Raw genomic sequence first — 13,752 nt, forward strand, 5'->3', positions numbered from 1 at the left:
AGTTTTAAGTCACCAGGTCCAGGGCTCAAACCACGGTCGACTACTTGTGAGTCCAGCAACATAATTACTACACCATCTGCTGGTCCCACCTAGCTGGCCTTTTATACCTTCTTCAATATCTTTATCTCTACTTCCCTCATCTCCACCTCCAACACATACTCTTTTCTCCCATCCAACATAAAGACATGTAGTTCCTTTAAACATACTATGTGATTTTATTTTTAAGAGAGATTTTTGCTATAGGCTGCACACACTCGCCAGAGAGACAGAGAGAGAGAAAAAAAAAAAAAGAGAAATCACCCACACACATACACACTGCAGTCCCTTCTCTTCCATTCTCCTCTCGGGACTTTGGGTATGCAGGCACACATACATAGCATGAGTTTCAAGTCACCAGGTCCAGGACTCAACCTACAGCCAGCATGTGGGAGCCCAGCGTCTTAACCACTACGCCAACTGCTGGCCCCTGTTACTTGAATTTTTTTAGTTGTATATTTATTTATTTGTTCTTTATTATCTGTTTTCCTTCACTAGAATATAGGATAATGAGAACGGGAGGCCTGTATGTCTTATGTATAGCAGTATTGATGCATCTGGAGTGATTTCCTGACACCTGAAAAGCACTTCCACACAAGTTTTTGATGGATTTATTAATTAATTAGTGTCCTTGTGCCTCTGTACTTATTGTTGCTTCTAGTTAAAATGTCCTTTCCTATTGTGCTTTGTGACTTAAATATTCTTTCTCTTCTAAAATTCAATTTAAATAAAAATTCCTCTAGAAAGATTTTACTATAATTTCCTTTCCTTCCCCTACCACATGCACTCACACACACACACACACACACACACACACACATGCACACCTAGGTTTACGTGTCTTCTGAGCTCCCATTACAACCTCTCCCATGCATGAGTGTCAGAGACAGTTGGCTGTTGACCAAAGACAAATGCTCCCCCCATCCATAGTGCAGGATTGTCGCCAGAAAGTGGCTGCCTAACCATGGTATTACATGGGCCCGGGATTACTAAACTCTGATGAATTCTTTCCAAACCTGACCCAAAAAATCTTCTATGAAACATTCCAATGTCCTCTTTCTTCAATCTGCTGGCTGTTGCAGAGGATGCAGAGGCTATGAAAATTGTTGGAGCCATGTGAAGATTACCTGTGAAGCACCCACACTATTCCATAACACATGAGGGAAACATCTATGATGCTAAGCCATGAGGTTCTGGGGGCTATTTGTTACAGCAGCTGATCTACCCTAACTTACACATCACACTGCAGTGCAGAGTATTGTCACTGTTAGTATCTGTCTTCTTTGTACTTAATGTTCCTTTAGGTAAGTCACTTCTCTACATTACCAGAGCCTGGTGCAGAGTCTGGCACATAACTGTGTGCAGGTAATATGTCTGGAAACTGGTACATGACTCCAGAAAAAAGGAAAAAAGAAAAAGCCAATCCTTGGTTTCCTCTCTAACAAATGTTCTCCCATAAAAGCCTCTGGCATTTTTACTACAGATAAGTTCTCACATGTGATGTTTTACCTTGAGTATCACTTGGACCTCCTCTACTCTACTAAGAGGACTCACCCATCCTGCCAAGGACCTCTGCCTTGTGGATTTTATTAACAGGTGGTTCAGCTATGCAAAGAGCTCGTGGACTAGAATTACTTTTGAAAGGGCAATCTATGCCTGTGATTAATTCTACCTTTCCTTGCAATGCTTTGTTTGTTTTGCTTTTAAATAGCTCTTGATTCCTGTTAAAAATGAAATACATGATACCTAATTTCTCTTCTATCAAACCTAAACTAGTCATTACTGATTTGGAATTTGATGAATTTATCCTGGGGATACCTATATTTAATTGAGATCCTAAAAAATGTAGGTGGTAGTTCATTACATTTCTGAAACAAAGAATAAAACTAAACAAAATCTGGAATGTAAAATAGAAATGGACTTTTCAGTCCTAAAATAGTGCCCCAACACAAACATCATCTTAGTCCGTTCTATCCTGCTATATCAGATATATTATCTATTTAAGACTAGGTAATTTATAAGCAACAAATTTTTTTGTCTTTTGGTTCTGGAAGCTGGGAAGTCTAAAATCATAACAAAATCAAGTCACCAGCAGATTAGGGCCAGATCGCTCTACTTCCAAAATTGCACATTGAATGCTACAACCTCCAGAAGGGAGGAACATGCATCCTTGCATGGCAGAAGAGAAGAGGGGGAACCCATTCCCACAAGCCCTTTTTATAGCAACATTAATCATTTATGTGGGTGAAGTCCTCATGTCCTAAACACCACCCAAAAGGTCACACTTCCCAATACAACTGTATTTGGGTTTAAGTTTCCAACACATGAATTTTGGGGGGAACACTTTTAGACCATAACAGGTTTCTCATTTCCATCTGAGACCTCACTAGAATGGCCTCACCGTCTGTCTTACTCCACTATTGCATTGCTAACAGAAATATCTGAGAAAGAGTGATTTATTAAAAAAATAGAAGTTTATTTGACTCATGACTCTAGTGACTGGAAAGCCCAAAGGAATAAGGCTGACATCAGGTTGGATACACCATAACATGACTGGCAGGACAGAGAACAGAGGGGTACATGCATAAAGAGACTGGGAACAGAGATCTTCCATTTATAACAGCCTGCTCTCACAAGAACTTAGCCTTTCTCAAGAGCTAGAACTCACTGGGTCTTTTAAGACAGCATTAGTCCACTCATGAGGATGATCCAATCCTCCACAATCCAATCACTGCCCACTAGGCCTCACCTCTTAAAGGTCTCATCACCTCCCAACACCATTACACTGGGTTCCAAAACATGAACCTTTGGGAGACAAACCATTATCTAACTGGTTTCTGTGGGCTACTTTATTTCAAACCAACTGCTTTTTAATGAAATGTTGAACTCAAACATCTTAAATTCAAGATGACTTCATTGCATCTAAAAAACTATGATAGGAAAAGAAATGACAAGTTCTCACACTAAAAACAAAGCAGAAAAAAAATAAAAAGGATGGTAAGTCTCTCCAAAAGTCATATTACATGTTGGTTCAAACTATGCAGCTTGATTGACATAAATCTCTCTATCACCCTTCAAGTGTTGTCAACAGATACTCACTTCTCTGCATTCCACACTCTGGCATATCAGTTCAGGGAAAAAGGCATAATTATTTTAGCAATTAAGCCTACCAAAATAAAAGATGACTTATAAGCCAGCAACATGGAAATTGGATTTTGAAAGTGTTAGGACTGGAAGACTTGGTAAAGAAAACACCAGAGGGAAAAAGTGAAAGAGAGAAAAGAGAGAGGTGAGCTCCAGGACTACAAAGAGAGAGGACTGGGAGGAAGGCTGGGTCTGACTCTCTGATGACTAGAGGCTCTCATGGCTTACTCACTTGCTTAACAGTTCACATTTTCATTAAATCTCTCAGGTCCTGAAAAGTCAGCACTGATAGGACATGAGATGCGGGTAAGCAAATATCCATATTTTTAAGCAAACTCAGAAAATGTATAAAGAGTGCTGCTATTGCCACTAACATCTAGCTTCTCCTTCTACCTCTGGTTACTTCCTAATGTTTTCCTATATTCAAATGTGTCAGAGCCTCCCCTATGAGGCTCTGCTTGATTAATTCTTTTTTTCCTCCCTCTGTGCTCAGGGATCTAGAGAAATCTGGCAAGGCCAGCTCACCATTTGCTAATGCCCTGACCTAGATTGGGTCTGTTTCATTTAATGAACAGGAAAAGTTTTAGCCTCAGGCTATCAATACATCTAAGGCTGCAGTGGACCCACAGTTTGTTTATGATGGATGTTTTGCCTGGGGTAAAACAGGCATCAGCTGTTGATTTCTTCTGAGTTCGTTGAACAGGCTGAGATTTAGGCAAAATTTTAGACTCTTCAAACATAATCAGGAAGATGTCTCTTAGGTGTCTCTCTAATCTCTGTCTCTTAATGTGTTCAGGAAATTTTTAAATTTTCTTTCTCATACTTGACAATTCCCATTCCCTTCTGATAACTAACTAGAAGGGAAAGAAAGTGCGCCCTAACACTAAGACCAGTGATAGCACTCAATAAATCATCCCTGTTTCAATGATTCATTTCCAAGTCTTCTTGATCCCCTTCAATAATATTACATCACATTTGTGCAACTGAAGTACTAACTAAGTATTATTTATAGAGCATTTATAATGTGCCATGTTTGGGGTTTCACATTTTCATTCATTAATTCACTTAAGCCTCGTAAGTATGCTATGTGGTAGATACCATTAATATCCCAGTTTATAGATATCTATGTGGGGACTGCAAGATGGAAGTCCTTCCCTAAGCCCAGGACTCTTTTCCACCACACCTGAGTAAGAGGCCTAAACTTCCCTCCAAGATTGGCAAATGGACTTTTACAGAAAAATCTTCTAAGCAGATACTCAAATAGTCATGCAAACTAGTATTTTTCATAATAGCTCATTTAACCACGTAGAAAATATGAATCTCAGTCCATACATGCTGATGTACAAAATTATAACGTTAGGCCCACACATGGTGGTGCAGTGGTGAGGTAACACTCTGCAGTGCTGGAAGCCATGTGGAAGACCAGGATTCCGAAGCTGACGTGTTTGTTTGCACATGCCTACGATCTTGGCAGCCGAAAGATGGGGTGAGGGCATCACAGATGAGTCCCTGCTGAGGGTGCTTCTCTTTTTCTCTCTGTCTGAGTCTCTTTACTTCTGAAATAAGTAAAAGTCTTTTATTTTTATTTTAACTTTATTTTCTATAACTCAACTTAGTTTCTACTTTACATCCTCCCTCTGCTGGGATGGTGGAAGCACTGTTTCCTGACCTGCTCACTTGGATGGGCCACGATTCTGGAATGATACCCAGTGCCAGGCACCCAGACCGCTGCCCAGGAAGCTCTTTGTGTCCCACCACTTTGCTGCTCCAGTGAGGTTTTGGAGAGTTGCCAAAGGCTGCACCCTGACTGTCTCTGCAGGGGTCTGACACAGGGTACAGATCTCTCTGCTCTTGTGAATGCTCACCCTCTCCCCAACCTGGACAAGATAGAGGTTCTTTTTTTTCTTTTTTCCAGTCTTTGAAAAATTATACTTTCCTTCAGTTTCTGGTCAGAAATTGATCAGTATTTTACAATAATCTCCTGCCACAGCATAACCAACGAGTTATGCTTTTGTAAATAAACATTTAAAATGTTAATGATTTCTTCCATACACTGCACTCTACAACTCTGTGATTAAAATAGGATCATCTTACACGTGGTGGCCAGGCCCATTTCATCAGACTGATCAGATTACTTCTGAGCTCAAACTTCTCTAGAGGATCCCTCTTGTCTCCTGCCCACTCTGTTTTCAGTTCCTCACCATGGGCAGTCACAGTATTGCCCTGTTATAATGCCTAACTTCCTTCCCTGTGCCTCTCCAAGTTTGCCAAACTATTACCATAACCATTGGGTACATGCAGCACCATCCCTCAAACTATTTTAGCATACTTCCTGCAACCACCTTACCTGGTTTCCCTTTAGATTTGAAGAATATATTGCTATGGGGGAAAATAAATCACATGTGCTAGGAGGACAAAGGTTAACTAACATGTCCAGGTTTCTTTGCTTTGCACTGAAATTGTATCATCTCAATGTAGTTACATGGCGCATGGCAGGATGATGGATGGCTGGCTGGGTCCTAGACCAAGGAAAAGTGAGAAAGAAAACGCTTTGTTAGATGCAATTTTGTCTGGTAGAAAAAAATAGCAGGTCTATGGTGCTTATGGCGCTGGATTCCCACATGAACAACCACAGTTCAAGCCCCAGATCTGGTCACTTGAAAATCACACTGGACGCAGGAACATGCATGCCCAAAATTCCACGTGGAGGATGGAAAAGGGATTGTGACATGGCCATCCACCCTGGGGAGAGATTTGTCATCTTCCCTCTTTCTGTCTTTCTCCAGCAAGTGCACATATCCCATGGCAAAAACCTAAAATAATTTTAAAAAGAGAGACTTATTGAGATTAAAAGTTATAAAAAGTGATTTTAAGAGTGAAAGGTGATTGGGGCCAACAGGTGGTATGGTGGTTAAGGTTTGATATCCAGACGTGGAGGTTTGCTCTCTTTCTCTCTTCTTTCTTTCTCTCTCTCTCTTTCTCTGGTGAGCACACATGCCCTGTATCAAACCAAAACATAATAAAATTAAATAAATAATTGTAAAAATAAAAAAAGAGTGAAAAATGGCTAGACAGTAGCACAGTAAAATGGAACACTTTGACAGGTTGACCCATGCGAGATGCTTCCAGGTTCATGTCCAAAGATCACCTTGAGTATGCCGGGCACAAGTGTGCCCATGATCTGGGACTGGCTAAAGCTGGGAATGAACTGTGGGGTCAAGACCTTGTTGGGGATGCTGACTCTCTCTGTGTCTCTCACTTATGGAAAAATTACCTTCTTAAAAATATTTTTTAAAAAAGTGGAAACCATTCGGTATGGTATACTCTTTCATCTTTGTATCTATTTTTAAGAGCGAGAGTATTGCTATAAGATGTATGTGCTCACTGGAGAGACAGAGAGAGATAAAGTGAGAAATCACTCCCAGGAGGGATGGGCACAGCAATCCCTTCTCCTCTATTCCTCTCTCAGGATTTGGGGCACACGTGCACATGTGTTCAGCATGAGTTTCAAGCCACGAGGTCCAGGACTTGAACCATGGCCAACCACATGGAGTCCAGCACCTTAACCACTATGTCATCTGCTGACACCACTCTTTCATCTTACATCTGAGGAAATCCTTTCTACCTCACCTCTACCCACTCCCACAAGTTTCCTCTTATCTCAATGAAAGATGGTACTTTTTACACTCTACACCTGTGGAAAGCCCATAGCTATAGAACGAATGTGTTCCCACCAAATTCATATGCCAAATCCTAACCCTCTATGTGATATTATTTAGGGGTACATAGGTCATGAGGGTAGAGCTGTCATGAGAACATTAATGAGATTATTGCCCTTATAAAAGAGGACCCAGCAAGTTTCTTTGCCTCTGCCACCATGTGAGGACTTGGCAAGAAGATGGCTGTCTCCGAATCAGAAAGTGGGATCTTCATCAGCCACTGAGACTGCTAGCACTTGGATCTTGGACTTCCAGCCTCCAGAACTGTGAGAATCAAATGTTTTTTTGTTTATAAGCACACACAATTTATGGTATTTTGTATAGTAACCCAATTTATCCTTGCTGAGAAGCTTATAAAACTTATAGGGGGGGACCAGCAGTTAGTGTAATGGCTATGTCACTGGACTCCCATGTAGTCAACCATGGTTCACATCCTGGACCCAGTGGCTTAAACTCACACTGGGCGCGTGTGCGTACATGCCCAAGATCCTGAGAGGAGAATGGAGGAGAAGGGATTGCAGCGTGGCCCTCTCCCCTGGGGGGTGATCTCTCGCTTTCTGTCTCTCTGTCTCTATCTGTCTGGCAAGCGCACGCGCCCTATAGCAAAAACCTCTCTAAAAAACAAAAACAACAAAAAAATCTTATGGGGGACCAGCAGATGGTGTAATGGTTATGTCACTGGACTCCCATGTAGTTGACCACAGTTCAAGTCCTGGACCCAGTGGTTTAAACTCACATCAGGTGCATGTGCATTTGTGCCCAAGATCCCGAGAAGAGAGTAGAGAAGAAGGGATTGCAGCATGGCCATCCTCCTTGGGGGGTGAATTCTCACTTCCTGTCTCTCTGTGTCTTTCTGGTGAGCACACACACCCTTATAGTAAAAAACTAAAAAAAAAAAAAAAAAAAAAAAAAAAAAACTCATAGGCATGGGCTAGCAGGTGGTATAGTAGTTAGGTGTTAGACTCATACATAGCTGACTGCAGTTTGAATTTCAGACCTGGAGGCTTCCTTTCTCACTTTCTCTCTCTTGCTCTCTTTTTTTTTTGTTTCTCTCTGGTGAGTATACATGCCCTACAACAAATTTTTAAAAAATAATAAATAAATAAAATTAAATAGAGAATTCTTTTTAAAAAAAAAAAAACTCATAAGCATAATTGACAATCAACAAACGTATTGAATATGTGAATGTGACAAATCACACCAAAAAAGACACTGACCAAGACACAAAGAAAGAAGGAAAGGTTTCCAAATCACATCTTTCTAGGTTTCACTCTTCAGATTTTCCCCAGTGAAGCACCATATTAGTGAATTCCTCTGAAAAACTCTAAGTACATAGTTTTTATGGGTGTTCTTACTTATTGTTCATTCTTGAATGTGTTAAAAATAAAATTGCTTTCTCTAAGTACTGAAAGGGTCCCTTGAAATGCACCATCTTTTTGAGTGGCTAGAGAACAGTTTTCCTTCAGACCAGAATCTAAAACTGAGTGGGATGTCTCTGGGTGTGAAGCAAGATTAGTATTTTCTTGGCCTTAACCATGAAGAAGTGAAAGTGTCAAGACAATACTGACACTGGGAAAACCAGTCTTGTATCAGGGAATAGAGAAAGTGCCCTCCATGGAGACAGTGTGGGAACATAACTGTCAGGAGGACATAGCAAAATGGCTCAAGCCTGGGAATTCCCAAAGAGCACGTGTGAGGGCTTTCTACCTTGGCTATGGCTGTGTGGAGAAGAGATGGCAGGAGCTTCGGCAGCTCCCATGGAGCTACGAGGAACTGGGAATCCCCAAATATCTGGCATTTCCCCAAATTCTCAACCCAGTATATAAATCTGAGTTTCTGGGTTCATTTCTTCCCTTTGCAGACCTCCATCTTGCTATTGCATGCTATTCGTTGCTGGGAGTCTATCTACTCATCTAAAGAAGAGTCAGACAAACACAAGAAGTAGAAATTCAATGCTTCCTTGAGACTCTGGCTTCAGAGCCTATAAGGGAGGCTGCAGCATCACTGGTGAATGAAGACATAGCAACAAGACACCACTGGTGCCACTGGCTCCACAGTTTCCAGTGGCAGAGAACAAAAAGAAAATGGTAACCCTCGAAGTCATGGGGACCTGATTGAGTATGCACAGTGGGCAGAGTCTGGCAGAGCCTTGGGGCCTCTTTTCCTGGAGATCTAAGTCTTAACTATTATTCCAAAAATAGGATCTAAAAGCCAGAGGGCTCCCAAGTGAAGTGGAGATTTAATTTAGATAAAGCGTGCAAAAGGAAGCATGGAATCAGAACCGACAGTAGATAAAGGGCTAGGATGTTTCTTGCAATATGTGATTTGGACTCTAAATGAAAGAAAATTATTCTCCACCACATCAGATTATCAAAGTCACCCATCATATCCCTAACCACAGGTGCCCACTGTTACAGGGCCGCTACCTCCACTAGAACCAAGAGTCTGATTCTCAGGCTGTAGGTAAGTGGACAAGTGCTACTATCAATAGAAGGCAAGAAAAACTTGCGTCTGATCTTTCTGGTACTGAATGACTACGTGGACCCACATCATTAAGGTCCTTCCTTCAAATTGGCTTGTTGATTTGGGCCATGAGCGTAACTGGATGAACATGATTCCTTAACAAATATGTTGACATGGGTCTCACATTAGATATCACTTGGGGCAGCCACTTCTTCTTTTAGCTCATTTATTACAGTTTATTGTACTCATTTACATTTTATTGTATTCTCCTTAAATATACTCCCAAAATATATTTATTGTTACTAGATTGCAAACCCAATGCCAACTCCTTTAGATGAATTATCTCATCTACACATCACCTATGTGAAGTAGTTGCTATATTTATCTCCTTTTTTTTGAAGATGAAGAATCTCAAGTTCAGGAACTTTGGGTAATTAGCTCCAAAATGGGGATTCAAACCCTGGCCATCTGATTTTTTTTTTAAGAATTATTTATTTTAACTTTATTTATTATAATTATGATTATTTTAATTTACTATAGGGCACATGTGCTCACCAGAGAGAAACAGAGAGAGAGAGAAAGTGAGAAAGCAAGCTGTTAGATCTAGGATTCAAACTACAGTCAGCCATGTGGGAGTCCAGTGCCTAACCACACCACCTCTGGCCCTGACCATTTGATTATTTATTTATTTATTTATTTATTTATTTATTTTAGAGGTTTTAGCTATGGGTGTGTGCACTCGCCAGAAAGACAGAGAGAGACAGAGAGACAGAAAGAGAGAAATCACCCCCCCATGAGGGATAGCCACGCCGCAATCCCTTCTCCTCCATTCTCTTCTCGGGGTCTTGGGCACACATGCACATGTGCCTTGCGTGAGTTTAAGCCACCGGGTCTAGGACTTGAACCGCGGTAGGATACATGGGAGTTCAGTGACATAGCCATTACACTCACTGCTGACCCCTTGATTCTTTTTTTTTTTTTTTTTTTGGCCCCTTGATTCTTGAGTCTAAGCTCTGATCCTATACTACCTCTCTAGACTATAAGCACAAAGGCAGGAACAGTTTCATTCATTCATCTGTTCAATAAATATTTATTGAGCAACTACTACAGACTAGTCTAAGTTAGAGTGAAATGCAAAAGAAGGGGATTCTACTTGCTGGAGGTGAGGTTTTATTCTCAGTACAACAGTGAGCTAATGTCTCCTTTACCACTGTAACTACAACAACTAGTGATACATTCAAGGTACAAGTTAATAGTCACTAAATAAAATACTCATTTCATAAAAAAGTGAGAAAGTGAACAATACCAGGTTCAAGGAGCTCTAAGCTCTAAGGAAGAAAATACAGAATGTTGAACCCACAGGTGAACTGAGACTTACTGAGCAGCTAGAACCCCTAGAGACACTGCAGAACTGAGAATTGCAAACTGAAGGCCTTCCTCATTATGTTGCATGCCTACAATACAAGGAGTGGGAGATGGGCATGACACTGCTGCATGTGTGTGTGTGTGTGTGTGTGTGTGTGTGTGCACGCCCACATGCAATCTACACAAGTGCTTCCTTGCTTGGCTGAATGCATGATCTTCTTCAATGAAGGACCAACCATGTATAAAGCACAGGAGGAGGCCATATCCCTATGAACTACAGTCACATTTCTAGGTGACAGACTCTGCTACCAAGGGACCCAGATATGAGCAGGGAGGAACTTGATGAAGAGTCTCACCAGTCATGCCAAGGACAAGGGACAATGAGCTAAGCCAGTCTGTATCTGGCACAGTCGGTCTGACTCATCTTTTGCTTTCCTTCATACTGCCTCTGACATGCCACCTGATAAAAAAAAAAAAAAGCTCCGTAATTATCTCCAAGCCACAGACTTACCACAGGAAGCAAACAGGCAGGCCTCTTTAAATAGGTGTCTGGCAAGTTCTCTTACCAAGAATTTAATCAGCCTACCTAGATAATGCTTCCAACCCTCCAAATCCTATGATAGCACATAGGTAAGGTCAAAAAGACACCGGTAGCAGAGAAGCAGCACGATTCTCAGGATCAAAGAGTGACTGCAGACTGGGTGAACTTTAACCTCCATGCCCTCCACCTTTTCCATTTTTTCCCTACCATGTTGCCACTTTCACCACCACTTCCATGTGACCCCATGCTACTGAAGATAGCAGGAGAGGCAGTGCTGCTTTGTAAACAACCTGGTTTTGAATCTCAGTTTTACTACTGTTAGCAGTGTAGCCTCAGTCAAGTCACTCAGCCTCTAAGTCCCTCAATGCTTATCTGTAAAACTAAAGTAACAGTGTTGGGAAGGTAAAAAGGAGTAAGGCATCTGAGCACCTAGCTCACATCTAACACACATTAGCACTTACCCTGCTCCTTCTCAGCCTCCCCCCTCAGCCAAAGGTCCACCCCCGAGTTCCCTAAGGACATTAAGAAGCACAGATAGAAGATAAGCACTAATTATTTCTCATGAAGATGTTAATATTTAATAACAACAATTTTTTATGAGAGTTTCTTTTTTTGCTATAGGGCACAAGTTCTCACCAGAGAGACAGAGACAGACAGAGAGACAGAAAGCAAAAAATCACCCCTATAGGGGATGGTCATGCTGCAATCCCTTCTCCTCTGTCCTCCTCTCAGGATCTTGAGCAGGCTCGCACATACACCAAGTTGGCATGAGTTTTAAGCCACCAGATCCAGGACTTGAACTACAGTCTATGATGTGGAAGTCCAGCGACATAAACATTATGCCATCTGCTGACCCCAATAACAATTTTCTGTGTTTCCCTTTTCAACTTTTCAGTGATATTTGTGTTCCAGCAAGCAAGGTTTAAGGCACAGCAAAGAGTTTCTAGTTCAGGGATTTCAGGCCATGTGGTCATATTGGCAGAAATTAAGAAAGTCTTTCCCAAACATGGTTCAAGCAAAGTGGGGCTATGTGTGAGTTTATCATGCCATTATTCCCACTTCTCCATGCAAATAAAAAGACTAAATAAAAAAAAAAAAAGGAAAAAACACATAAAGCTGGGACCAGCAGATGGTGTAATGGCTGTCGCTGGACTCCCACGTAGCAGACCGTGGTTCAAGTTCTGGACCCAGCGGCTTAAACTCAAACCTGCCATACGCATGTTCGTGCGTGCCCAAGATCCCGAGGAGAATGGAGGAGAAGGGATTGTGGCATGGCCATCCTCCCTGGGGGGTGATTTCTCACTTTCTGTCTCTCTTCCTCTCTCTGCCTTTCTGGCGAACACACGTGCCCTATAACAAAAACCTCTCCCCCCCAAAAAGGAAAAAATACATAAAGCTTTGGTAGTACAAATCTTAGGCAAAGCAAACATTTATTGATTCTTGGATATAGATAAAAAAATTCATTAACTCAGAAAAGAAAGTATATTTCATACAATTCTATGGCCAGATTCACTTTCATGCTGACTTTAATAAGTTTTGTGAAAGTCCAGCCTCCTCTCAAACAACTAACTAGCCAGGATGTGTGTTCTTTCAAGTCGCTCTGCTTTGGCATCCCCCTCTTCTCTATGCCGGGAAGCTCTTATCACCCCTTCTGCACCTGGGAAAATCCTATTCATTTCTGAAGATGTAGCTCAAATGTCATCTTCTCTGTAAAGCTTTTCAAAATCTTCATCCAACCAGCCAGCACAATTCACCACATAATTCCTTATCACTTAGTGTTTTGTTCCTACCTTTGGAATAAGGCTTCTCACCATTTATTAACACATCTTATTGTAGTATAGTTAGTGGTCTGTGCTCGGTCTCCCACATCAAACTGTAAACTACTTGGGGGAAAGAGCCCTGCTCTACTCATGTTGTATTCTTGGTGTGACACACCAAGTCTGGCACGTGTGTGCTTCTCAGTTAGTGCTGCTGAGACTGAATTCATTTGGGCAAAGTACTGACTCTCCCCGTTTCGGTTTCCTCCTTTAAAAAATATCACAAATAAATCTACATCAAAATTCAGCATCCATATTCAATATGTCAAATGTCAAAGGGAACTCCAAGATGCTTATGGAAAAATAGAATTAACATACAACTTTATTTTGGTGAAAAAAAATTGAAGTCACACCAGCTCCATGGAGCAGCAGAAATGCACTGCTCAAGAGAAGCCAGATCCCATGTGGCAACTGAGGTTCACATTACCAGCGCTGTCAGTCTGAAATACACTGGGTACACAAGTGCCCAAGATCCCACAGACTAGCGGAAGGACTGAAGGAAGGGGATTGCAGCACAACCAGACCTTGTGGAGACTATTCATCTCTTTTTTCCCTCCTTCCTACCTTCTCTCTTACATGTGTACACACTGAATCATAAATAAAAATATTAATCATTTTAAATCCATAGATCATTTTTCATAATATGTATTTTCCATGAACTTCTTGA

General features: G+C 41.3%; 1 long non-coding RNA gene across 1 annotated transcript in view; it reads right to left on the minus strand.

The window, feature by feature from the left end:
* Positions 1–3,230: 3,230 nt before the first annotated feature.
* The window catches only part of LOC106733900 (uncharacterized), a 30,250-nt gene continuing 19,728 nt past the window's right edge, over positions 3,231–13,752 (minus strand). Inside the window, exons 2-3 of the long non-coding RNA XR_001369744.2 lie at positions 5,528–5,699; positions 3,231–4,736 (exon numbers count right to left, since the gene is read on the minus strand). This is a non-coding gene — a long non-coding RNA (uncharacterized LOC106733900). The remainder of the gene's footprint in view (positions 4,737–5,527; positions 5,700–13,752) is intronic.

Source organism: Tupaia chinensis, unplaced genomic scaffold (genome assembly GCF_000334495.1).
Source record: "Tupaia chinensis unplaced genomic scaffold, TupChi_1.0 Scaffold145870_1, whole genome shotgun sequence".
Taxonomy (NCBI): Eukaryota; Metazoa; Chordata; class Mammalia; order Scandentia; family Tupaiidae; genus Tupaia; species Tupaia belangeri.